Source organism: Meriones unguiculatus, chromosome 14 (assembly GCF_030254825.1).
Source record: "Meriones unguiculatus strain TT.TT164.6M chromosome 14, Bangor_MerUng_6.1, whole genome shotgun sequence".
NCBI classification, from domain to species: domain Eukaryota; kingdom Metazoa; phylum Chordata; class Mammalia; order Rodentia; family Muridae; genus Meriones; species Meriones unguiculatus.
The window spans coordinates 58,743,118-58,770,577 of record NC_083361.1 but is presented as its reverse complement, the minus strand read 5'-3'; positions in this window follow the sequence as shown (position 1 = coordinate 58,770,577).

Genomic DNA, 27,460 nt, shown 5'->3' with positions numbered 1-27,460 from the left:
GCTCTTAACTGCTTTCCCATCTCTCTAGTCCTCCACTCACACCTACTTTTGGCACTCGTTGTGTGTAACCGCCATTCACTGCAGAAAACAAAACAAAATCAGACTCATCCAGGGCATGGAGATGTAAATTTAGAGGGCAGTTTGATACTAGGTCAGTTTAACAAAATAACAGTGGGAGGTTCACCCTTGATTCTGTGAGCTCCACAACCAAGGATGCTTGCAAGATTAACAGTACCATGTGTGCTTTCCTTGTTGGAGCAGGCCTTAATCCAATCAGAAAGAGGTTGGTTATCCCTATAACGTTTGTGCTATTATGGTATCATGGGCATATTTCGCCGGGGCAGTTATTATTATAGTTCACAGAGTTCACAGCTGGGTAAAATTGTTGGTCACTTTTTTCTTTTTTTTAACCTAACCCTGTCTTTATGTTTATTTTGACACAGTGTCTTACTTAGTGGCCAGATTGGCCTTGAACTCATTCTGTAGCTATGGCTGATATTGAACTTGAGACCCTTTTGTCTCATTTTCCTAAGTAAGGGATTATAGATCTGTACCACTAGGTCTAGCTAAATGATTGTTATTGAGTTTAAACTCAAAATAATCTCAGTGGCTTCAAAGGACTTGTCGATAATGGTACCAAACATGTACCGACCCACCACATAAGAGAGAGGTGTGTGTTAGCAAGGCATCTCCGTATGTCATGTGAAAGTCTGTATGCGCACACGTGCACAGTAAATGAATAAATAAAATGTAACAAACGTTTAGAATAAAGGCCATTGCAGATGGTCATAAGTAAGGCGAATCAGGGTGAGTGTCCGTTGGTATGACCCCTTAACTTTCCCATTGTGCTGTTGGAGTCCCAGACCATCACAGCCTGCTCCCTAAAAATGTGGAGGTAGGAAAAGAGTAGATTACAGAAAAAGGGCAGGGTGTGCAGGGCTTTGGGACTGTGTCCGCAAGACCACATTGCTTCATGGGCTCCTCTATACTGTGAATGACACAGAGTGGTTCAGGTACACTTGTAAAGAAAGGACAGCAGGCTCCAAGAGAAGGAGGTTGGATATGGTCAAGATGAATCATGATACATTATTTTCTCATCCCCACGCAATCTGTAGGGCATCACATCGGATAAAGTACAGAAGCAAATGTACGAATCCAGCTGGATTTTATTAAGCCAAACTTTGTAACACAGTTCCACTCTTTCCATTAGCTTTTTCCCTGTGGAAAATATGACTTTTTTAAATAAGCATGTGCCATTTATGTTAACATATAATTGCTTAGTTTTTGTTATCTAAAAATCATAAATGGATATTTTAAATCTTTCTCAATTTGTTAATTGTGTGTGTGTGTGTGTGTGTGTGTGTGTGCGCACACGAATACAGGAGTGCAGTGGCCTGCAGAGGCCAGGACATTCGATTGTCTGCAGCTGCAATTACAGGTAGCTGAGAGACACCCAAAATGGGTCCTCTGGTAGGTAGATAAGCAAGTGCTCTTAAACTATGAGCTATCTCTCTAGCCCTGATTTCAGTTTCTAATACTATTAACACTGGCATAGAGAACCATATAAAGAAAAGCTCTAAGTGTAGAATGAATATATATGTATGTATGTATATATATGTGTGTGTATATATATATATATTAAATGAAAGAATCACGAGTCTAGAGAACTTGAAATTTTCTGATGTACTATAAGGAGATTTGTAATTTACCAGTAGGTCTCAGTGATGGGAGACTGGGATCCTTTGCTCAGCAAGCCCACCTCTGCGTGTTAGCTGTCATGCAGACGTGGACTATGGGTATCGTACCAAGGATGACTTGGCATACCAGACATACAGACTGCATCTAAGGAAGAGAACATGGGACGTTAATTCTCAGCTGTGATCAAAACAGCAGAACATATCCTCTGAAGTGGCCAGACAGGGTCCAGCCCCATGGGAGTGACGTGTAGGTGTCCTGTTTTCCTGCCCCTGTGCTCTGGTGGTTGGTGGTAGAAAAGCTACACAGACTTCTCTCTTCTTCTTCCTGGGTACTTAATGCTATATCAAAGTCCTTGGCCTCATACTTCCTGTGGGAAAAACAGGCTCAACTTTCTTTCTGAAGGTTCTGTTAGATATAGTGGTGATGGTCCCAGGACTTGGTCAATAGCACTAGCTCCCTCTGAACCTGCTGAGAAGAAAGACCAGTATCGATGGCCAGCTCAAAAGGATGTAGGGTCACTTAGTTAATGCTCCAGCCACATTATCGAGGAACATCAAGATGATTGATTGAGGTGGGAACACCTAGTATGGAAGCTGTGTCTCCAGGGCTGGTATTCAACAGTACACATCTCATCCCTTTAGGGTTTCAGTGTGAAGGAAAACCTTGACCGTTTTCTAGCTAAGTGGTTTTTTATTTCTTACAGTGGCTGGTCCTCTGAGGGCATCTCCACACGTCCACAACAAGGAGCTGGAAGCCTTTGCCAGTCCATCTTTCCTTTGAAGGCGTCTTCCTGTATACAGCCATGGTGACTGTGATAATTACTCATTCATAAGCTTGTTTTCTTATAATAGGAGGGATAATCCATTTCATCTTTCTCTAGAATAATACCTACAGACATTATATATATTATACTTATATTCCTATACAGGCATTTTATATTATATAAATTTATTATTATGCTGTTATCATGAGACCATCTTTCTATCATTGCCCAGGGTGGCATTAAACTCCCAGGATCAAGAAATGTTCTTTTACTGGGCGCGATGGCTCACACCTGTGATCCCAGAACTCACGGAGGCAGAAGAGGGTAGATCTGTATGAGTTCAAGGCCAGCCTGGTCTACAGAGGGAGTTGAGAACAGCCAAGGCTGCATAGGAAAACCCTGCTTCTGGAAAAAAGGAAAAAAAGAAATGTTCTTGTCTCAGCCTCCTGAGCAGCTGGAACCGCTAGTCTATATGACACTGCATTAGGCATTTTTCTCTCTGTAGTTCCTCTGTGGAAGTTGGTTGGCAGTCAGTCACCATGCCAGCTTCTGAAATACCAAATCTTTATGTTCCCATGGTTTCTTTTCACACAGGCTATTCACGGAGACCTCAGAGAAAAGCTTGCTCTTCTGTTGGGCCTGGTGGTCCAGGCATGTAATTACAGCTACTTCAGAGTATGGGACAGGGGGACCACAATTTTGAGGGCAGTCTGAGCCACTGCAACTTAGTGAGATACTGTCTCAAAAAAAAAAGTAAAAAGAGGGATACAGCTCAGAGGTAGAGCATTTGCCCAGCATGCTCGAGGCTCTAGTTCTGCCAAAAGAGATTTTCTGTCTTTTCTTCTTTGGCAGCAGCAGAGGGTAGGAAATGGCAGGAGAGATGGGTGTGTTGGATAACTCTTGAGAAAGAATTTTCTTGTATCAGTCAGTGTCCCAGCAGGAAACAGATGGCTCACTCTAACAGGGTAATTAAGGGAGAATTTAATAAACCAAGTATTTACAGAGGTCTGAGTGGGGTTATGGGGAGCCTGCAAAGGCTGGTGAAGAGATTCACTGTGGCGTTACAATTTGGAGGTGGGGGGAGTCATTATCACGCTGGGGTAGAAAGTGGGATTGGGTTCCAGAGCCATAGGAAACTAGGCGGAGCTGCTGGAGGCACGATAGAGTAAGCTCCAGCCTTTCCTGATGGATTCTACTCAGCATGGAGTCAGCGCATAGGAAAGCAGAGGACCAAGGGAGTCGGCCTCCTTTCAGGAATCTGAATCTTCAGGGCACAGAGAAGGAGGGAGAGTGTAGAGAGCAGACATTGAAGGAGTAAAAGCAAAATTTGTGAAATTTATGGAGGAAGGGAAGGGGAGTTACAGAAAGGGAAGAGAGAACGAGAGGAAATAGGCGAGTGGGGAGCAGGAGAGAGAAAGAGAGTGAGAGGAAGAAAGGGGAGAGAGGCAGGAGAGATACAGGGAAAAAGAAAGGAATCTACTAAGAAACTCCTTTCCATCACCCTTTCACACTTGAGACTTGAGTGGTGCTGAGATGATTATTTTCTAGGGGCTGAAGGTGGAGAGCGGGTCTCTCTGGTCCACTTGGGGCTGATGGGCTCTGTTTCCATTTCCTCTGACCTTTCTCTGCTCGCAGAAGCCTGAACTCCTGTTACTTAAACTCTTTCAGTCAGGAGTCCACTTGTGGCTTAAAAACATCTTAATGGATGCAGCTCACTGAAAGGAAATGAAGAGCTTCAAGTCTCCCAAGAGCACATTGCATGCTAGAGCCTCTTCCCACAGGATGAATTCAGGTCTTCTTGGGTGACAGTTGCTGCTGCCACTTCCATCTCCCCCGACCAGGAACCGGAAGCTGAGTGTGCATGCAGTGGCTGCCACAGCAGCTAGGCCAGGGCTTTCTCAGTGCTCACACCATGGCATCTTTCTCATTCCTTAGCACAGGAACACACTCTAACACGGTGAACTTCCAGTTTTGATCTTAGGGGAGATTATCCGGACCCCCACCACACCCTCTCAGAATGTTGTGGACTGTTTACTGTCCTCATGAGGTATAGATAGATACCTAATGTTATAATATTTACTAATTTAACTTTTGCTACACATTGTGTGTGTGTGTGTGTGTGTGTGTGTGTGTGTGTGTGTGTTATAAGTATGTGGATAAGTGGTGGTCAGAGAACAACTTCCAGGAATTGGTTCTCTTCACCCACAATGTAGGTCCCAGGGATAAGACTCATGTCTTTGGTTCCTGCCACAGATTCCTGTTCCCACTGAGACATCTTGCTGATCCTACAATTATCATGTCATTTCAGGGTGATCCTGAACATTCAGAGTGTCACCCATAAAGTCATCATCCAAACTGCTCATGTCCAACAGGTTCACCTCATTGAGTCCATTGTGTATTTAATAGTTATTTGTTGGACAGTGATGATGCCCTGGCAATATCCTAAGCAGCCATGAGATAGGATATGGATTGTATACTGCTATAAGGTCAAAGTCAAATATTATACAAGGCCACCTAGTCTATCTGTGTATATACAAGTGTTCATGTGTGTGAGTACACATGTACACAAGGGCACATGCTAGGAAACAACCTCCCATGCTGTTCCTCAGAAATCATCCACTGTATTTTCAACATGAAGCTTCTTATTGGCCCGGAGCTCTCTAAGCAGTTTCGATTGGCTGGGCTGCAAGCCTGAAGGATCTTGTCTCTGCCTTCTCAGTACTGGAATTACAATACTGTGATTTTGTTTCTGTGAGTTTTGGTGTTTCACCCCAGGTTCTTTGTGGGTATGACAATCGCTTGGCTGACTGAGCTCTCTCCCCAGCACCAGCAAGAACATTTCTCAGTGACAAGAGGTCTAAAACCTTGTGACACAGTGATGGCTGTTGGTGGGGTGGAGATATCTTTAAATAAGATATTTAGGAATATTCTCCAAGGAGCCAACTTTGGACCCAAATCCTGAGCAGGTAAGAGAATGCCTGGGAAAAAAAAGGTAGAAAGGAGGCTTCAGAAATAACTTGGCATGACCAAGGTCCTGTACAGCCCTCTGTGGCTGGGTTTTAATTTCGTAATGGAATTCCTGCTGCTGAATGAAGAGCAAGTTGGGCCAGGAACAGAGTGGCATTCAGGAAGTCATTTGAAGTAGTAGTGACCAGGTGAGAGGTAGTGAGCGTAAGGGCAGGGGATTTGCAGGGGCGATGGACAGTGATAGAAGGATTTGGGGTGTGTTCTAGCAGTTAATCGTGGGTAAAAGAGGAGAGCAAAATCAGCGGTGACTCAGTAAAATTCTAGGTTGAATGTTTGACTAACATGGTGACTCTGGGTGTCCCTTAACCTCAGCATTCCTGGACAACAGGTGTGATTTACATGCCTGGTCTACATCTCTGCTACGGTTCCTTCTAGTGTGAGCAGGAGTTCAAAACCTAGAAACATTTTTATCTTTTTCCTTTTTCTTCTTTCCCCTTCCTTCCTTCCTTCCTTCCTTCCTTCCTTCCTTCCTTCCTTCCTTCCTTCCTTCCTCCCTCCCTCCCTCCCTCCCTCCCTCCCTCCCTCCTTTCTTTCTTTCTTTCTCTCTCTCTCTCTCTCTTTCTCTCTCTCTCTTTCTTTCTTTCTTTCTCTCCTCTTCCTTCTTTTTCTCCCATTTTTTTTCTAGACAAGGTCTTGATAATATAGTTGAATCTGGCCTTGAACTTATAGTCCTCCTGTATCAGCCTGTCAAGTTTTGGGATTTCTGCCTCACAGTGTCAAGCTCAGATATAAATTTTTTGTTATGATGAGATTGTGGAGATTGTCTAGGCCAGCTCTCTTCAGAGATGAGAGGGACACAGAGACTTTAGGAGGCATGCACATTAGAGAAGTGACACAAACCTGAGCAGGGTACCAGGGATGCCTTTGCCTTCCCCGAACCCTCTACAGGGCTTCCTCTTCTTTTTCGCAAACGTAAGTTTCCCTAAGTTAATGCTTTCCCCAAACAGACAACATCATAAAGAGTTTTAAGTACAATAGAAAGACTTGACTCACAAAGCAGCAGGTTCTGAATCTTATGACTGCTCACGCAGTGCTACCATGCCTTTGCTCAGTTTCCCTAGCTGACCAAGCAAAGCAGCCTGCTCAAGTTCTAGGCCAGGTGAGAAGGCGGAAACCTATTGATTTCACTAGTGTTCAAAGTACAACAATTCCACACCTACTTCTCATTCCCTGTCTTGATGACACCCAGAACATTTACAGGCAGGACTTCAAATAAGCAGCGCACCTTTTTGGCAAAGGATCTCTTTCTTCATGGTTACCAAGTGACTAGGATGCCGGTTAAAAGAATAGAGAGCATCAGGCTTGAGAAATGTGAGGGTAACTTTATGGTTACTTAGTCACATTATTAGAAAGCAATAGCTATCATTGAATTTTTTTTCTGAGTGTCCATCATGTACTTTTTAAAACAACACTTTTCTTCAGTGCTAGGGATCAAACCAAGTCCATATACATAAAAGGCAAGTGCTCTATCACTGAACTATATCACGAACTCTGCTTGGGTCTTTATATTGCCTTGATTTATGGGAACCTTCTATGGCAACCATATGGGATATGTTAGAATGCACTTGTTGCGCACATCTGCCTTCTACCATGCTATTTTCACTGTGGGTAGGATACATTTTTTTTCCCTGTTGTTGGCCTTGGCCAAATGTATCTTGCTTCTTTTCTTATAAAATGTAGACAGAGTATTATGACTTTCCTCATTAACTAGGGCTGTAGTGGGATCTGGGTGTTCTTTTTCTTCACTGCACTTGGATTTGATCTTCTCCAGGAGAAGTTTGTGTTCTGTGTTACTGTTATAATCCCTGCATCCTTGGTCCCCAAGTGAAAACATGAGAGCAGATCTCTACTTGATTGAAGACCAGCGGTGGATCTGAGTCTGAGAGCAACTTAACTTATACCATGAGTAAAGTAAATAACCCTTTTGTGAGGGAGCAGGGAAGTTGGTTCAGTTCAAAATCACTTGTGGAGCAATCATAAAGACTTGAGTTCAGATCTTCAGCACCTATGCAAAAGCTGGGTGAGATGGTGTGTGCCTGTAACCCAGTGCTGGCAGGGTGTGGTGGTGGTAGAGGCAGGCCCTGTTCTTCACTGACCAGTGAGCCAAACTGAACTGATGAGCTCTGAGTTCAAAGTAAAGGGAAAAGTTATTGAGAAGATGCCTGATGTTGATGTCTGGCCTTCATATGCATAAGCAAACATGTGCATCTACATGCACATGAGTACGTTATTACACAAACACATAAACATATAACACACACTATATTGTGGCCATAGAAATGTAAGTGAGGCACATTACTGGACAACCACTGATCAATACACGAAATACTAGAAGTTCTAATTGTTGATTGAACAGTATTTGTTTGTAGAGCTGGAATGGTGGCTCCTTGGGTAAGGATGTTTGCTGCAAAAGCACGGAGACCTGGGTTCAGGTACCATCACCCATGTGACAAATGGAGCACAGTCCACTGGTGATACTAGTGATTTGACTGGGCAAGAAGATCAACAGGGCAGGCTGCCTGCTGGCCTGCCTGAAAACAGGAGGCCGCAGATGCAGTGAGAGACAATGCTCCAAGGAATTTGGTCCAGCGTCATAAAGGAGAGCGCTTGACACCTTGCTATCACCTTCACACCACAGCCACGCACACACTGTGCATCATATATCACACACATACATCACACACACACACACACACACACACACACACAGATGCAGAAAGAGATAGAGAGAGGTATAGCCTAGCACAAAGTGAAGGACTAGCACAAAGTGAAGGAAATGTTAAATCACAGTCTGAGGCAAAAGGTTACCTACATATTTTATGCACGTTCTCTGCACTCAATTATACTGGGGCCCAGGAATGGAAGACAGTCTTTCTGTTTTGTGGAAATATTGAATTTCACCTTTAAAAATTAGCACAGCACCTATTTATGATGTAGAATATCATTCAAAAAGGTGAATATTATTCTCTTCAGTTCATCCAATAAATTAAGACAGATGGGTCATTCACTTACTTTTACTTCATAGCAAGATAATATATTGATTCTCTTCCCTTTCGTCCCTTTTAAATCTAAAGAAAAACTTCAAATAAAATCTAATTACATCACTCTCTTTCTGAACTCGTCTGGAAATTACGGAGCTATCAATATTAAGTACACTTTACACCAATTTGGAAATCTATTTTTCCCAGACATGGACCCAATACCACTCTGATTTTTGTGTAATTGAGCTCTAAGAGGTGGCATGATGTGGATTTTCTCATTAGCTTATGCTGAGTTAGTTGGGATTTTAAATGTGAAATGGAAATTGAAGCAATTCTTAAAGGCGAAGCTATCCTCATAGAAAAATGGAAAGAAAGGCTAAAGGCACATTGTCCTACCCACCTAACACAAATTGCGAGCTTTTGAGGAATTTTCAACCTTTCACCCACATAATGACTCACCCCCAAGCTCCAGGTAAATTTATTTTGTAACAACAACAACAACAGCAACAGCAGCAGCAGTAACAACAACAACAAAACCAGATTAATATTGACTGTCCAGCAAGGACCCAACTAAGCATGCTTTCTGAAGTTTTAGGTCTGGGCTATGGGTACAAGGAAGCTCTATCTCAAGATCCACCTCCACCTCCTGTTCTAATTCTCGAGAAAAGGCACATAATGGGAGGAGGAAAGGGGATTGGTTTCCATAAAGGAAGCTTGTGTTATCCATATGACCACAGAGGTTATGTAGAGAGCAAGGTACTGGGTGTGGGGGGATGTCCTAGGAAGGGGAACTAGAACAGATAGTTGTGGGTGAATGTAATGTGTGGTGACCACTGGAATGGGAGGATCAAATAAGGAGGGAAAGGGAAGATGTGGGGAGGGAGAAAATATGAGGAAGGACGGCTAAAACTCAGAGCCATTTGGGGGGTGTACCTAAAACAGTAGAAGTATCCTAAAATATATACATACTTGAAGGTGATCTAAATGAAATCACCAAGTATTAGGGGAGATAGAGACCCAACTAGCCATCTTGTCATCATCAAATAAAGCATCCAATACCGGATTAGGGTTATATCTAATTGAATTCATGGCGAAATGGATCCCACAGGAATCCCTCAAAACCCAGGCTATTGCCAAAGTTACTGCTTGCTCTCCACAAATTGATGGTAAGGTCCTATTGCTGAAGAAAACAGCTCCACAGTTCATTGATCATGGAGAGTATGAGCTTGTGCCTGTCTAGAGCCTTCATTCCCATGGACTAGTGTTCATGGTACAGGAAGGTTCTCTGCACCCTACCAAAAGAAAAAGGTAAAGACCAACACGGCTACAAACCCTTCACTTTACAATGGTAACCTGCATGCAAGATACATTGGTGCAGTGGTGGCACAGAACTTGTGGCAGTAACCAACTGATACCTAATTTGAGTTAAGGCACATTCCATGAGCTAGAATCCATACCCAATACTGCCTGGGTGGCCAAGAATCTGAGACTAGATAGATGTACCTAGGAAAAAACAAAACACTACTGTTCTACTAACGAAACATAGCAATAAAACTGTCCTTAATGACATCCTGCTATACTCATCAATCGGTGAAATTGAAAGCAATTCTTTCAGCCATCATCAGAGAAGCTCCCTCCCACCAGCAGATGGGAAAAAATACAGAGATCCACTACCAGATATTTCACAGTCAGTAAGAAATGTTGAAACACTTAGTACTAACATCTCCACCTAATCCCTCTTCTCAGGGCTCAGGGAACTCTGCAGAACACAAAGCAGAAAGGGTTAAGAGCCACAGAGGGTGGAAGACACCAAGGAACCGAGGACTTGTAGCCACGGAAAGGTCAGCACACATAGGAACGCACATAGCCTGTGGCATCATCCACTGAGCCTGGGCAGGTCTGCACAAGATGGTGTCCTGGAACTAAAAAATGGAGGGGACACGTGCACCCATCTTTCACCCGGAAGCTCTCTCCAGTTGGTAGCCACTTGCCCATGAAAAATTTGTTTTCTCCAAGGGCATCTCACTGCAAGAATCAAACAGTTCTTAAGGGTAGGCTCCATGTCCAGCAGTAGATGGTTAACAAAATGTGTTGTCTTTGGAGGGTCTTTGTCTCACAAGATTAGATAAGATATATATCTTATCTAGAAGGCATTATATATATATATATACATATATATATATAATATATATATATATATATATATATACTTTCCCTCCTTATTTGATCCTCCCATTCCAGTGGTCACCACACATTATATTCACCCACAACTATCTGTTCTAGTTCCCCTTCCTAGGACATCCCCCCACACCCAGTACCTTGCTCTCTACATAACCTCTGTGGTCATATGGATAACACAAGCTTCCTTTATGGAAACCAATCCCCTTTCCTCCTCCCATTATGTGCCTTTTCTCGAGAATTAGAACAGGAGGTGGAGGTGGATCTTGAGATAGAGCTTCCTTGTACCCATAGCCCAGACCTAAAACTTCAGAAAGCATGCTTAGTTGGGTCCTTAGTGTGTGTGTGTGTGTGTGTGTGTGTGTGTGTGTGTTGTGTCTTTATGGAATTTCTCTCTCTGAGTGTGTATGTGAACATATGTGTCTCTAACATCTATATGCATTTTTTGTGAATTTTTTCCTTTGGCTCTTTTTTTCTTGTTTGTGTGTTTTGTCCTATTCCAGTTTGTTTGTTTTGTTTATTGTATTGTATTGTATTGTATTGTAATGTATTATAATTCCTTGGATGCCTGTTTGTTTTCTAAGGAGAAACAGAAAGGATGTGGATCTGGATGGCAGAGGATGTGGGGACCAACTGGAAAGAGTAGGGGAAGCTGTTATCAGAATATATTATATGACAAAAATCTATTTTCAATAAAAGAGGAGAGAACAATTAAAAGAGAGCTTGGATTTTCTCTCAGCTTATAAAAGAAAGGTGAAGAAAAGGGAGAGGTGGCAGGCAGGACCATTTGAAGCTAACTTCCGGGACTCACCTGGAGACTTAAGGCAAGTTCTTCAGTAGATGGTCCTCAAGCAGAGGATGCAGCACTGAGAGATGGGATGTGACGTACTCCGCTCCGGCTCTGAGAAGCAGAGAAGGGGAGCTTAGCAACTAAAAACTAGTAAGCTTAGCATTGTGCTTGAGTGAAATCATAGACTGCAGTATTAACAGGACAGTTTCTGAGCTTTGAAAGAATAACAGTGGTGGTCTGAGAAGCTAGGGTGAACTCACTGAGAATAAATCTTGCTAGACTAATAACTTCACTATCTTTTAGTATAAGATCATGAGTCAGAAAGGTGAAGTGTGTATAGATTTCAGAAGTACAATAATGGAATGTCCACTCAAAGTAGATGAAAAAGATGTAAACTAGATAATTGTAAACCCATTGAGGTGTTTTTTTTTTTTTTTTTTTTTTTTCCAACCTGGTACAAGTTGGAGCCATCTCAGAAGAAGGAGCCACAGTAGAGGAACTCCTTCCATTAGATTGGCCTGCAGGGAAGTCTGTGGGCTCATTTTCTTGACTAATGATTAGTGTGGACATATCCAGCCCACCCTAGGAAATACCACACCTGGGCAAGTGAGCCTTTGTTGTATAAGAAAGCTGACTGGGCAAACCTAGGGTAAGCTAGTAATCATCATTCCTCCATGGATTCTACTTCAGTTCCTGGTTTGAGTTCCAACCCTGACTTCCTTTTCATGGTATATCGTGATTGGGAAGTATAGGCCAAGTATGTTCTACCCTCCTCAACTTGCTTTTGCTCAGTGTTTTATTACAGTAAGGGAAAAGAGAATTAGAACTTAATTAATTAAGTGGTGTGTGTGTGTGTGTGTGTGTGTGTGTGTGTGCACGTCAGAAGACCACTTGTGGTTATTAATTCTCTCTTTCCAGCATGTTGGATGTGGAAAGATCGAACTCAAGTCATCAGGCTTAGTGGGTAGGAACCAATAGACACTGAGCCATCTGGCAATCTCGGGGTAATTGATGCTAAGAGCACTCTGTACAGAAGTGTGGTTACTCATCTTGAAGGTGGTTTTGGGAAGATTGTGCAAAGTGCTTTTTAACCCATTGCACTAGTGGGGAGACGGGTCAGGTGTAGCCTGGTTTCTGTTGTGACAAGGCTAGAACAGGGACATTTTGATGTAGGACTAAATCTGCTAGTGAAAGGAAGGAGGTCCTAGCCAGCAGATGCATGCTTGGAGGCTGAAGGAGGACAAGATAGTGCTTATGGCAAAGGATGCCAGGAAAACATCCGAGAAGCTTCTATGAGGGTTGAGTACCCCAAAGGTAAGTGATAGTTGACACGCAGCTTCGGAGGCTTCAAAGAACAAATGCCTTCCTCTCTGGACAGAACTGCTTTCATTTGAGGATTTAATTTATCTCTATTCCGAATGCACGGGACTCCAAGAGACCCACATCTGGCTTTAGGAAAGACCATGTGACCCAGGTGGCCAATCAAAGCATTAAATCTTACTTGGCAGCAATTGGCTTAGGAATGTGCCCTTGATCCATTGCATTAATCAGAAACAATGAGACACCTTTCCTTGAGGTATGGAAGAATCAGACTGCCCACTCTCCCTGCTCCAGAACATGCTTTGTGATAACGAGAGCCTGGTGCTCTCACTGCCTAGCATTTGGGGACAATCATGCAGTGAGCATTTATAGGACCTACTACTTAGACTGATCAAATTGTCTGAGTCACCGAATTCCAAACCAGATGTACAACTGAAATTTTGTTGTTCCGGCATGATGTCATAAATAGTTTTTTTTTTCTAATTCCTGTGGGTGGATTTTCTTTTTGCTTGTGAGGGGCATATTCTGAGCCTCTCAGAAATTAAAGAAAGAATTCTAAAATCTGTACCAAATGGGAAGCAGGAAAAAAAAAACCCAAAAAACAACAACAACAACAAAAAAAACAGAAACATTATTTGTCTGACCAAACAGTAGATGGTTTGGTCACTGAGAGAAAGAAAATGCAAATCAATGGCTTTGGCAGAGACTGTCCTTCAGGATCACCTAGTTTCTGTGCTATTTTACTTGTGGAAGGAACACAAGAGCTTTGCAGGGTTAACAGGGGGGGTCTTCTCACATGTTCTAAACACAAATCTGGTAGAATGTTAAGAGAGAGATTTCCAGGAGAAATTGTGGAAGAGCAAGTGTGAGATGCAAGTGCGAGAAACCTCAGCCTTCTTTCTCACCTATGTCAGTGACTGGAGTTGAAACTGTAACACAATTACCTGGAATAAGAACAGTCTGGAGAGGAGTTTGCTCTTCTGTGTGAATGTTCTGTTGCCTTGCATGGGTTACTGACTGAGCTCTGGGCACCGGCTTATTCTCCCAGTAAGTCCTACCTTAACTGAATGACTATGACTCCCATGTGACTAATGTACTAAACAGAACCAATCAGAGACGGGATGAGTAGAACTGAATGAATAAAGAGACCTGTTGCTCAGTCCTGAGTACAAAACTTCTTTTTTTTTTCTTTTTTTATTATTAATTACACTTTATTCACTTTTTTTTTCAATGCAGTTTATTCAGGAACCTTGAACAATCCTCGGACCCCGGGGAAAGCCAGCCCACAGCTTAAATAGCCTCTGGGTAGCCAACCCAGGCGTGCCACGGGGGCAATGCAGATAGGTCCACATACATGGAAGCAAGCCAGATCCTCGGCCTTAGCCAAATGTGGAGTTGTTTGTGACAGAGCACTCACCATCGGGAAGGTGGAAGGCGGAAACCAGATCCATCTTTAAGGCATAGCATTCCGCAGCTCTCTACAGTTCCCCCTTTTTGTTTTAGACGCATCAGGCAAGAGTAGAGGTGATCAGACCTCTACTCTTGCCTGATGCGTCTAAAACAAAACTTCTTGAGTCTTCTTTGAAGAATCAGGACTGATTCTAAAATGTGGGGCTCAATAACATCTGTTGGTAGGAATCAAAGGGACTTCAATTTGTGGGGAAGTGTTTGAAAGGGAAATCAGCAGTGGGTTTTCTGTGAAGAAAACATGCACAGTTGAAGCAAACCTGAGAAAGAATAAAGCCAGGCCTCAAGGAACCGTGATTAAAAACCTGGTACTGTAATAAAACAGACATGTACACCAATGTAACAGCATAGAAGACCAGTGGTAAATTCACTACTATGGCCACCTTCTCTCTGTCTCTCTCTGTCTCTCCAAACTCTCATTATGTAGCCTTGGCTGGACTAGAACTTGCTATGTGTGCCACACTGGCCTGTCACTCACAGAGATCCATCCACTTCTGCCTCTTCCAGGATGTTTGACTGGTCTCTGCTTTTTCTAGACAGTGGGACTGATCTGAGCCTTTTCTAGGCAGCTCGGCTTGTCTGGGATCAACTCTCAGCAGTCTTTACTGCTTACATACTCTCGAGGAAGCCAAGTGAATTTGGTCAGTTTTAGGAACTTCCTGTAGATGTTTTGAATGAGTTGTTTTCTTCTTGTCTTAATGAGATTCCCTGTAGAATGGTCTGTTTCATCTTCTTACATGTTTCTTTACCTCCCTTTAAACAGCCTGCCTTGAAAATGTCCTGTGTTGTTTTTTTTTATGTCCCATTTTTACATTCTATGTTTTAGAAATTTTTATCCAAGTGGAAGGCTTAACTCTCAGAGCCAGCTACTATACAACATCAGCTAAATCCTCAGACAGAGGAGCTGATATCTTTATGTGATATCCACAACATATAAAGATTGACAAAAATTAAATACCCAATGTAAAATGGGCACTCAGTAAATAGACTAAGGAAATAAACAGGTGATTATCAAAAGGAGAAAGACAAATATTCAGTAACTATTAAAAATTTGTTCAACACCTTTAGCTGTGAGGAAAATGCAAATTGAAATCACCTAGAGATTTGGTCTCAGGCCTGATGAGGATGATCAAGAAAACAAATGACAACAAATGCAGAAAAAGACCAAAGGAGAAGAATAACTTTTTCACTGACAGTGAGAGTGCAAAGTAATGTAACTACTATAAAAGTCAATGTGCAGGGTCCCCCACAAATTAAATAGACAACTAAGATATGATTTAATTTTACTGCTCCTGAGCATATTACAAGGGGCTCTAAATCCTACCACTGAAATATATGGACATCTGTGTTTATTGCTGTTCTGGTCATAGTAGCAAGGAAATGGAACCAGCCTATATGGCCATCAACAGAAGCACGGATAATGAATCTCTCTCTCTCTCTCTCTGTCTCTCTCTCTCTGTCTCTCTCTCTCTCTCTCTCTATATATATATATATATACACATATATGTATGTATATTGTTCTGTCTCATATGGAGATGGTAACTTTTAATGTTTATATTTATGCCAATAAGGGACTGGTATAAGCTATGAATGAAACTAAACAGGACACCAGGAAAGGAAAACAAGAAACGACGAGAAGATGGAAGGTCACGCATGACAGGAAAATAACAAAGAGGCTACAGGGTGTGGGGGACACAAGAGAGTGAAGGGGATGGGGAAGAGGGGTGACATAAAAACAATGCAATCAAATTTTGTATGAAAATGGCAACAATGAAATATTCTTTGTATGCTAACAACTATTAAAATAATAAACATTTACAAAAGTTTAGGACTAAGATCTAGAAGTTCTCCAAATTCTAGAACAAAAGAAACCCAAAAAAGGATAACAACTTTTTCCCATAGAAGGCAGAAAGATCCCAAATATCCCCATACACTAGACTGTAGTTTAACCCTTCAATGAGTGGGACCAAGCAAAGGTCCTGTGTCTGAAAACTGTTCTTCTAGTACAACTTGCATTAGGACCATATACCTAGGAGCATATTCCCCAGGATTCTGGGGTGACTCAACAAGTTGACCACACCATCAGAATCCAAATGATGATCTGTGCATCACCCAAATAGAGAGCGTGTTAGTGATCTTAAAAGCAAAATCATCCAAGGAAAGTGTTCTTTATTTTGATGTCACACTCTGTGAAGAGTTGGAAAAATCTGCCAAGCTTGAAAGACAAGCCTTCAGGGAGTTCAAAGTTGGCTGAACATGTACACCCCTTAAAATGCACAGAAAACTCATGTTGTGCTAGGTATAGTGCTTGGTCCTGAGGGCAGGAGAGGAATAAGAAATTGATCTTGCTCTGGAATAAAGTAACTTCGGGGTATGTCACATTATCACCCGTGGGAAATGTCAAGGCATAAGAGCTCAGGGCCCAGAATTTAGCTGGAAGGAAAGAGGATTTGCAGAAAGAGCTATAATTGATGTCTCCAGATGGTTTTAGGGTTTCCCAATAAAAGGCATGCTACATCTGCTCTAGAGGGTCCCAACAGGAAGGATTTGAATCAAAGGGCAACATTTCCATTTATATTATAGGAACAAAAGGGAAACTCTTATCACAGAAGTAATTTCTTTGGGTGGTGGTGTATTCCTTATCAGTCTAACAATATTCAGGCAGACACAGGTGTGCAATTCAGAGTATTTTCACTAAGAGCTCAGAATTCCAACTTCTCTTGATTTACATGACTTTAATTTTCTGCTTCCTCACAAATGAAATGGGTTAATGATACGCACAGTACACATTTGAAGGGAAGACTCATGTTCTAGGTGGGCTGAGCACAGTGGCTCTTCAGTTGGTGTTCTGATAGTGGTGAAGATGTATGCATGCTGCAGCTGAGGTTGCCAATGGTGTAGTAGTGGGATCTAAACCTCTGAGCTGTGAGGAACAGGAAGACATGGTTCCCCGAATCATCTTCAGCCTGACCTTGCAGGGTTTTAAGATTCAGTATTATAGTGCGATTATCTATGACAAGAAAAGAACAATTGTAGGTCCCATAAACCAAGGTAACCCCATTGTTAAGTGGGGCCTGCCCACTTTCAGTTCACCTCCTGAAAGATCTGTGGCTTTATATCAAATGATCTCTCAGATGTGAGAATTCTTCTAAAATTGGCTTGGTTTGCCCAGTGGAGCCAAAATCTGGCTTCAGAGCTGAATTTACACTAAAACATTTCTTTTTTCTGTAACACCTTTAAATCTCAGCCTCCACTGGTATGGCTAGAGGCAAATTTTGTTATAAAATAGTGAAGCATCCTAACAGCAGTGGCTAGATATTCATGGTGCTGCGTTAGTGGTCAGCAGTGGCAGAGGAGAATTCCTTAAACCTCCCCTTCTTATGCACCATAACCCTGTACGTGTAGATGTCCAGGAAGTGAGTCTTTGGCATTTGGTAGCCATTCTGGACAACACCCTGAGTAACATTCCCTTCCCCAGGTGCTCTTCTTGCAACGGGACACAGCCCGAGGGAAGCTTCCAGAACTTGTTGCAGTAGTGGAAGAAAAAATTTCAGGATGATAAAAGTTCTCTTCTGCCCATATGTTAAAGTTTTCTTTAGCGAAAGGACTGAATCTTTGTTTTTCAAATCTGAAGTAAACTTGCATGCAATATTTTCCCCCTGGTGAATATTATGCAGTAAGTTCCTTAAGTGAGAAATATCAGGAAAAGGCCCCGAGTACCATCAGGACCTAGAATTAACAATAGATTTCTTAGCCAAAAGCTTCTTGTTCAGCAGAGAATCAAACATACATCATGTTATATAGATTTTTTTTTGTCTGTATGAATCACAGTTATGGAGGATCTCCAGGCTCAGCTACAGAATTCTCTTTTCGCTATGCTTTATAATTTTCCAGAGGTGGTTATTAATAGGTGTCAGAACAAGGGTAACTTTTTAAGCTCACAATCCCTGCAACAACACCTCCTGGCCTCTGATTGTTTAGGGCTGCTAATGTAACCACACTGGGGAAATGTTTTAAATGCGCTAACGCTTCTAAATGCCATTTTCTCATCAAAATATTTCCTCTTATTTGGTCCACCCAGCTAATGCATTTATGTGACACCCACATTAACACCACAGTCTCTTCGCACCTTGACCCCTTCCTTGTAGTCAAAGCATCCTCTAGTGTCTGAGAGAACGGCCTCCTAAAAAGAGGCAGGCAATTAGACCAAAAGCAGTACTTGGGTTTGATGAGCTCTGGTGGTTCATTTTCTACCAACGTGGCTTCTGAACTGTATGAGACTAAGCGGAAAGGAAATGGATGCCTGGAGCCATACCTCTATTTGCATTAGATGGGACTGAATGTTCATCATTTTTCTCTTATGGGTGGGGGAAATTTCTGGGGACCCACTGTTTAGAATGCTAATGTCCCAGGAACACGTGGGCAGTGTTTTTTTTTTTTTTTTTCACCCGAAAAGTTTACCATCTTAGTCCAGTAACCTAATTGAGGCAGGAAGTAGCAATGGAAAACACATGTCTAGAATTAAAATATGATCAGATAGCAGACGTATTGGGAAACACAAGCCCTTGTCTTTTCCATTTACTTGCTGTTAGGTTTTTATGTGAATCTACATTGACATGGGGTGCTGGGATATGGTCAATTTGTTTGCTCTAAGCAACATGTCAAGATGTCCAAAGGCAGGAAGACGGGAAAGGCGGAAAACAGCTGGGAGGTGGTGAAGGGAGAGGAAAGGGATGCTTAGAACTAACTCACCTCCTATTCTCCAAAGCTTAGGACTCACTGTATCTTAGAGTTCTGGAAACCAAAGAAAAGTGAGATGCACATGCAGGATTCAAGGTCTTTAGTACCAAAAAAAAAAATGCTGATTGAAGTAGGCAGAGAAAATTAGTATTCATAGGGAATGATGGAAATGAAGCCTGTGGGATCCTGGGTTAGGAATGTCCAGGATCAATTGATGCTTTGGCATGACACAATTGCATCTTTGTCATCTGCTGGTGTGGTTAGGCAGGAGTTCAGGGGAGATGTGGTTCATGGAGGAGCAGGCGTTGGAACCCAGAAGGTTGAGTTTGAACTTGACTTCTAGCTCAAAAAAAAAATAAATAAAAAAAACAAAACAAAACAAAAAAACCCTCTGAGTTGAGAAAGGATTTGGCCTTGTAGAAAATGAAAACCCATAATTTAAGAATCTTGATATTTTGAACCAAATAAATAGAACTTGTTTTTATAATGAATGCCTATGTTGCAAGTACAAAGGGTCAAGAGAGATGCTCTTCCTCCCATCCAGACTTGCCAGAAACACAAAGTAAGGGGAGATAAAGTTTGTTTCAGAAAAGTTCAAAGCTGGGACAGCCACCCACCTGTGAGGCTTCCTCGGACATTGCTGTAAACTCAGCATCCTAAGCACAGGGACCCCACCATGCCCAGTGGCAGCACAACTCAGACATAGATGTAACTGGTATTTAGAGAAGAAAGATGGTTTTTCTATACTGTATTTGGGAGATAATTTGGGACCGGAAGCTTTAGCAATCTGATAATAAGGTTTTGCATGCAGAGGTCTGCTCTCTGGGCCTCAGTTTCTCCCCTGGAAATTGGAATGACAAGCTTTCCTTTGCTAATTACTGTAACCAGGCTAAGCACATGCTAAATTCTCAATGAATTCGGCTACCATATCCTTCTTGTATTTTTGTTTTGTTTTTCTTTCGTTCTCACCATCCTGCTATTCCTTGTCCATCATCCTCTCCTGCAACCATCTCATTCATTCTTGTGCTGTATCACTTGTGTACCCTAGTGATACCTTTGCCTCACTTTATAGGATGAAGTAGGGTTCTCTGTGCTTGGGTTAGTCTGTACTCTAGAGAATCTGGGGTTGGCAGAGATGTGTACTCTCTCAGGACCAGGATTTTCTCAAGGTGGTGGCTGTGGTTCTCCTTGACCTGGTGTTTTCCATTGTTACTTCCTGCCTCAATTAGGTTACTGGACTAAGAAGGTAAACTTTGCGGATGAAAAACAAAAAACAAAAAAACAAAACAAACAAACAAACAAAAACACTGCCCAGCCATTCCTGGGACATATCTCCTGTCTGTGATGCTCTTCCTTTATATGTTGAGGAGGGGAGAGGAGGAGACCAAATCAGAAGCTCAGGGATAAAGCTACTTCTGGATTCTAGCATTCCTCTTCTAGACCTGCATGGTGGAGGGAGCCTAATGTCAGCCATAAGGTTGGACAACCTAAGAGTATTCATGCAGGGCCCTAAACTTTAGCTTTGAGGTAATGGGTTCCATGAAGACATTTTCATTAAAAGTATATGATGGGAATGTGTGGTTTTGATTTTTCTTTAAGCATGATAGTATGTAACAATCAGAGAAGAGGAGCTAATATCTTATCAGACAAATGAAAAGCTTTTCTCACCAATTTCTTCAGATAATTTCAATTGAAAGGAAGCCAAATCAATGAAGAAATATGGAGAGATGTGACAAGGTCGCAGAGAGTAGACATTTCTTTCTCAGGGACAGACAGAAGCAGAATTTTTAGAAAGATATATAAAAATTTCTAGACCAGGAAGTAAACACTATCATTTCATAAAAGATAATTTGACCTAAAATACAAGTGAGACAGATGGGGAGCTAGTTACAGTAAAATAAAATTCAGAATTATAGTTTCTTTTAATATAAACTCTTTTACTTATGGCATCCCCTTTGAACTCCGTAAGTCCAGAATTGCCTGTATTTTTTAAAGAAGAACAGTAAAGCTTACAAAGTTTGTATGACCTATTCAAAGCCAGACTTTTAGAAAACACTGCAAACCAGGACCTTATTCTTAAGGAAGAGGTTGTTGACAAGTGAATTTTTCAGTTAAGATGTTTCTTGTCGGGGGAGCAGCCTTACCAGGCCATAGTAGAGGACAATGCAGCCACTTTTGATGTGAACTCATAGACTAAGATCAGAAAGGAGAAGAGAACCTCCCCTATCAGTGGACTTGGGGAGTGGCATGCAAGCAGAGGGAGGAGGGAGGGTGGGATTGGGAGGGGAGGAGGGAGGGCCTTATGGGGGGATGCAGAATGAATAAAGTGTAATTGATGAAAAATTAAAAAAAAAAGCCAAAAAAAGATGTTTCTTGTCTACATTCACGTGGACACACACACATACACACACACACACACACACACACTACGTATCTTTACATATTTTCATAGGCAGAGAAATGTCTCTCTTCTCTACTGTGACCCATTGTCCCAAATATCACATCTGGTTTTGTTCCTCAGGTTGCACACATGATCAATGTTTCCCAAACTGCAGAGAAGCCAAAGTGTTCACTGTTGGCACAAGTTCACATGTCAACATCCTTACATCCTGTCCTTACTCTTTGCTGCTTGAGGTCTATGTTTTATGGGCACTAACTCACTTAATCTTCCAGATGGTGTTATTGTCATCTCCACTTTTTAGCTGGAGAAAATAAAGCACAGAGGCTAATGACCATTGGTCAGGTCATTGTCAGTGCTCAGGGATGGGAGGTGAAACAGGCGACATTTAATACCAGGAGGTCATGTTTAGAGCACACAGTCTTCACTAGCACGGCTTTTTCTGCTACTCTTCAGGGTTAGTGAATCCATCTGGCCAGCTTGTTGGTAGGATTCTGAGACGTGAGACGGAGACTTACCACAGTGTGAGCAAATCACGGCAGCAATGCAGTGGGCACATCATTGAGGTTGGAAGACTGACTAGGGGAATTTGGCAAAGACCCTGTTTTTGGCCTCAGACATCTTTAAGGTGGCCTTGGGAAGAGCTCTTCCCACCTCTCTTTGGGACCTACACTGTATGCACTTTCCCTTTTTTTTCTTTTTATAAAATATTCCTGCCTTTGTTGGAGGAATGTAGTTATGCATTGCATATTTTCAATAAAAAGATTTACTTCCATTACATATGAGTCTTGTCGCCACATTCTGTGACCTTGCTCAATCTTCAGCAGCATGGAATCAAGCCCTTTGTATTATCTATTTAAGTCTTTAAATTTGGTATTTAGGTTAAATACAAAATATGGTTCTTTGCATTATTCCAAGGTCACTGTTCATGATGGAAAAAAACCCGTTAAAAGCACAGAAGCAATGCAGGAAAAATCCATTATTAAGAGCGGCACCCCCTTATCTACAATAGCAGCTACTTTCACATGATTTCCTCGCATTGTGGTGACATACTATTGGCATCGAAGCTAACGCCCCGTTAATGTTGCTATTGTATATCTCTATTCAGCATTTCCACCAGTCTGTAATGCAGTGTATTCCCGGGCTAAACTTTGGTTTATGGTAATCTCGGTTTTAAAACTTCCCTGAAGAAATTAAAAGCACATGAATGAAACTGTACAGAGCAGGCTTTTGTTGTGCAGGGGAGAGCAAGAGACACCTTGTTTGGGGGATTTGAATGGGAAATTGATTTTTGTTTTTTAATCAGTTGCCACCAGGATTATAATGCTATTAATGCAAAAGCATGCTGAACTCATTAAGAAGCAGAGACCTGGAAAGTATTCTAGGGGGTCTCCAATAGGAAGGTTACATCCCATCCCCCTCCCAACAAGTGGGGAACAATGTCCAAAGAGCCCTGGGCAATCCATCCCACAATTGTTATTGCTAACTCGTTTCATTGCTTGACTATCCTTACTGTCAGGAATTTTTTCCTTATGTTGAACTCAAATTCTTGCAGTTTAAACCAATTTCCCACTGCTCTTATGGGAAATGGCAAACAGCTGTTCTGCATCATATGGCTGACAACCTCAAGATTTTATACAGGCCTTGGACCTTCCCAGGATCAACCCTCCCGATGGAACATGGACTTCCTGGTTCTGATTTTGAAACTCTGAATCATTGACTCCTTGTTAATGGTGAGAAGCCCATAGTGGGCCCTAAACCAACAATTTCCCAGCATCTGTCTACCTTGCTCATTGGTGCTCATTGGTGCAATCACACGGCTGATTAAAGTTGCCAGGTACCTTCCTGATTTGGAGAAGAAAACCTATCTTCCCATTGTATTTGACATTAGATGTGAACGCTAGGCCACTCCCTCTGTTTCATTCATGAGTGGCTCTAAAATGTGCAGACCAGAATGCAGAGACATAATTTGAGCCCAGGTCTCCCTGGTGGCAAAGCCCTTCCGGTTCCTCGGAGATGGCTCCCCAGCTACTCCAGGAGGACATGGAGATTTGTCTCAAATATGGATTCACTTGGTAAGTATTTGGATTTTGTACCCATTGAACATTATTTTAGCGGACTCTGGGAAAAATTATTAAAATTTCAGGGAGGAGAAGCTCTGCTTTCTAGATGTTTCTTTGTGTCATCTCTAGAATTACCGTACAAACCTACATTACCTCTGCTCTCTCCAGACTTAAAAAAAAAAAAAAAGTCTAGCTTGCAGAACCAGTCAGTTATTCAGGCTACCTACAGGAGTCTTCATGAGGGATTACTTACAGGAGCATGGGTGTTTCAAAAGCGGCTACATCTTCACAGAGAAACCCACCTCAGCACGGTCAACCGCTCATGAGGGCGGTGTCATGGAAGTTCCTTGTGAAACTTGCAAGCAGCTCAGCTGATCCAAGAGCACCCTCTTCCAGCAACTGTTTGTGTTTTAGAAAGTGGGCGGGGGTGGTCTTTTGAGCCTTTTAACTTCTGAAAAGTTTCCAGAACCTTGTCGTTTTAGTAGAGCCTTATCAGTTTCATTATGCCCCAGGAGGGAGCCTTCTTGTGGTAGTTTGGCAGTAGAGCAAGAGAGAAGGAAACCAAAAAGCTGGTCATGACATGCAGCAATGGCAACACGATGGGAGAAGGTGGGCAGAGAGGGACACTGAGGCCTAAACAACTGGAGAGCTGGAACGGCTGCTCTGCGTGGTTACCTTGGGATGGAGTACGTTCTCACAACAAAGCGGCGGAAGAATGCCTCAGGTCCCATTCGAGGAGACGCCTTCTCTTGTGTTTGGACATGTGTGTCTCTCTTGGCTATCTTCTCCCTGAGGAAATAGCTGAGCCTTATCTGGGTGGTGTGTATGTGCTCATGTGTGTACACCTGTACGTGTGCATGCACACGTATGTGTGTGCACATGTAGGCTTGCATGCATGTGTATCTGTGATCTAAAGTTTATAAAATCAAGACAAAAGTTGGTCACAAGAAGTGCACGTGTGGTGTTGAGCTCTAGTTTTTCCAGTCCATATTCTGAAAAGAAAGTGTGAATCTGTTTATGCAAAAAAAAAAAAAAACAAAAAAAAAAAACAAAACCCATAATTAAAAACCCAGGTGATGAAGCAGGAAGAGGCCACCTAGCAGCAGCAGGGTCTAGAATGAAGCACGTTTTTAAGTTCATCCGAAGTTTAGATGGAGTTATTAGTGCTGAGGGAGAGAGAACGTGAACTTATATTTACGTGATAAACCCCCAGAATTCGTACGGATACCTGTTGAAAACTGAAATGGGGGAATGAACACATTTGCACTTCTGAGTGACAGCATGTGGTGTTTCCCTGTCTGTCTGGGTTACGTGAATTCATTATTTAGAGTTCTATCCATGTTGCCACAGAAGACAACATTCTGCCCCTTCCAATAACCAAATAGCGTTTCATTGAGTACAGTTGCTGTGTTATCTTTATCAACCGATCAGTTGATTGACCCTCAGCCTGTTTCCATTTCTTGTCTATTGTGGAAAGTGCTACCATATACAAGCAATGCACATATGGCATTGACACAACAATTTCACTTCCCTTGGGATGTATATGACCAACTTGCGAGTTGCTGAATCATGTGATAATTCAATCCTTTGAGGGATTTCCCTGCTGTTTTCAGAATTTACACTCCAACTAAGAGTGTACAAGGGGTTACTTTCCTCCACATCTTGCCAGCACTTACTATCTTTGTTATCTTTATCATTGTAGCCATTCTTATTGAGATGACGGTGGTTTCTATGTGCTTTGCCCATTGATTAGTGACGACAAACACCTTTTACACATATTGCATGTTTTCTTTTGCCATGTTCCAATTTAGTTCCATTGAATTGCATTTTCTGATCATTTTGGCAAACCTCCCATATCTCTGCCCTGTTTGGTACATCATTTATATAATAAATATAGAACTTAAAAGTTTTATAGTACGGTATAGTTTTCCAGAACCCTTACTTATTATAGCTGTTTAAAATTTTTTGGTCAGCTCAGGGACTGTGGAGATGGCTCAGTGGATACGGTGCTTACCATGAAAGCCTGAAGCCTGGAGTTAGTCTCAGCAACCGTATGAAGGCCAGATGGACACGTGACCCACCTTTAATCCCGGGGCTCAGGTGGCAGAGGCAGGGAATCTCTGGGAAAGCAGACAAGATAGACTATCTAGAATACGTGAACTCTGAGCTCAAAAATAGAATTTCCTTTAATAAACAAATTTCAAAGCAATCATGGCAGATACCCAATATCGACGACTTTGGGCCCCCACAAGCGTGCTTACATGTCAGATATACATGCACCCACCAAAAGGTTTCTTAGTTAGAATGATATTCCTCATTTGCATCACACAGAGACCATGTAAACACCTTTTTGAAGATGATCAGATGGGCCACCTAGCCCATTTATTTTCCTTTGCTCCTGACTTGCCTTCATCTGTCCTGGCTACCATGTCTTCTGGGGCTCAGAAGTCATCTGGAATTTTCCTTGCATTTTCACTCTGACCTTTTCTTTCTACTTCCACCTTAGATCTTCTTTTCTCTGTGTCTCACAGCTTCCTCTTTACTCACTCTCTAATTTTGGTACTGTACTGTCTCTAATAACTCCCTGTGGCTCCTTCCTCCCCCTGTGTATGCATTCCAGCTTTGCCTTTTCCTATGCAGCAGACAAACCTTCCTTCTCTTTGTCGGCCAGGCCTGTCCCATGATTTCATCTGCTGTGAGTGGACATATTTGCCATGGTGAATGTGTGGAGATTAGAGAACAACTTCGTGGCATCTTTTTTATTTTTTTTAAGTTCCATTTTTATGTTGGTTCCAGGGACCCAACTGAGGCACCCAGGGTTGTGAAGCAAGCACTTTTACCTGCTGAGTCTCTCCCAAGCCTGTCTCTCCTTCCTCCTCCTCTCTCCTCTTTCTCTACCTCTTCTACTCTCCCCTCTCCCTTCTCTCTTTTGGTTTTATTCCCTAATCTGGGATGTCCTAGAGCTCAGTATGCAGGCTAGTCTTGTCTCACTCAAGCTCACAGCAATCCTTCTGCCTCAGCCTACCATTTGCTGCTGCGATTGCCGGCAGGATGCACACTGTACATTTTTAATTTCTAGAGGACTTTTGTATTTAGTTTGTTTTCTAAAGGTAGTGTTCAAAATAATTCCCTCTTTTTTTTCTCATGATTTTTCATTGATACTATTCATGGGTTATTCTCTCTTGAGTGGGGTGGAGAAATACGTTTACTAGAAAATTTCTATCTTCACAAATTGACCCTTCTACCTGAGTTCTCTTTCTGTCTTTGTTGTTAGATACTCCATCAGTTTTTTTTTTTCTTGCCAAGGAGAACACTTTAGCATGTTGAAGGGGGAGAATCGAGACCTGAATTCTTTTTAAACTCATTGCCATTCGGTCCTTCTTATCTTGCTGTCCCTCTTTCTTGGGAGTTTTGAGACTCAGGGGAACTTCCCAAACCCCTCTGGTGTACACTGCCAGCTTTGCCTTTTCCTATGCAGTAGGAAAACCTTCCTTCCTTCTGTCAGCCAGGCCTGTCCCATGATTCCATCTGCTGTTCAGCTCTGAAAGTTAAGCTTCTAGGGGCACATTACCCCAGAGGTTTAAGATCAACAAACATTCCTTTAAAAACTTCTTATTTTCTTATTGCTTATTATCTTATTTATTACAGGAGACAAATCCAGTATCCTTGACCTCAATTCCATGAAAGTGTCTGTTGCTTAGTGAAGACTATAATTAGAATGGAAGGAATGAGGGAGGAACACAGAGAGGGAGGGAGTGAGGGAGAGACAGAGAGACACAGAGAGAAATGTACACACACATAACACACACACAGAGACAACTTTTAATAGCTCACAGTAGAGACCACAGCAAAGAGGATTGGATTTGCCCACTGACCTTCAACTTAGGGAAAAACACAGTGGTCATTATTTTCCTGATGGGGAGAGTCTCGAAAAAAGGTAATCTTCCCATTTTACTGGAAGAAAACAATGTGTCTCGGTTCTTAGGTAACTGTCAGGGTTTGAAATCCTCCATGAGTCACCTCTTGGGTGTGTGA